Below are 1,122 nucleotides of genomic sequence, written 5' to 3'. Positions count from 1 at the left end.
GGAACTACATGATCCTTGAGGTCCCTTCCAACCCGGGTCATTCTATGATTCTATGATTCTATGATTTCTTTAAGGCCAATACAGGCTGGCGAAAGTACTCTTTAGCCCGCGTAGCTGTGGATTTGCTCTTCTAGCTCACTCCATGCGGCCCCACGCAACTGGTACAGGACAAAGCAGTTTTTATACAGTGAGTTTACAGAGTCTGCTAGGAGAGCAAGACCACAAATTTTTTTTTTTTTCAACTGTGTTTTAGGAAGAGGAGTAGTATAAACCCCACATCAAGCCTCAGCTACCAAGTCTTACAATAAAAGTGCTCCCTTTAATCTCAGAGGTTTGGGGGTCTCCATATCCCATACCTACCCCCAAATTCAAAGAAGCCACTTCTCTGTTCACTCCACCACCTGTGTGATGGTGCTGTGGGTCCAGCCCTCCTCCTCCCGCCAAACTTTGCTTTACCTGCAAGAAAGGACTCCTGGCCCTGCTGCCACAGGATTCCCACACACCATGGGACAAAAATAAGGCAAAAATCTCACACCAAGGGACTGGGTGGCAGAAAGAGGGGCTGGCTCACTCTCATTTTTTGCTGAAAAACCACTTTTCTTTTTTTTGAGGCTGGGAGACATTTTGCACTCTAAGCACTTTTCTCCATGGTGCAGGAAAATTAATTAACTATCCCCACGGTCACAGACTTAGCACTGGGCAGATTTTATAACACAGGGTGTTTCGGGTTTATATTCCATCGTAATCCCTTCTGTATGTTTTCCCCATCAGACGTAGGCTCCTATTTTCACGGTATTACGTTTCTACCCTGATCTGACAAGAGCTTGTGCATGGCGCGGGCTCTCCTCACACTCGCTAACTGCCTTGAGATTTGCCTCCTGGGGTGATTCCAGGGGGGTGATTTCAGGGGGTGATTTCAGAGGGGTGATTTCTGGTGGGTGATTTCTGGGGGATGATTTCAGGGGGGATGATTTCAGGGGTATGATTTCTGGGGGGACAATTTCAGGGGGATGATTTCAGAGGGTCTGGGGGGACAATTCAGAGGGGTGACTTCTGGGGGGATGATTTCAGCGGGGTGCTTTCGGGAGGACAATCTCCGGGGGGAGATTCCGGGGGGGCGAC

The sequence above is a fragment of the Pterocles gutturalis genome, unplaced genomic scaffold (assembly GCF_000699245.1).
Source record: "Pterocles gutturalis isolate BGI_N339 unplaced genomic scaffold, ASM69924v1 scaffold15744, whole genome shotgun sequence".
NCBI classification, from domain to species: Eukaryota; Metazoa; Chordata; class Aves; order Pterocliformes; family Pteroclidae; genus Pterocles; species Pterocles gutturalis.
This window is presented reverse-complemented; position numbering follows the sequence as displayed.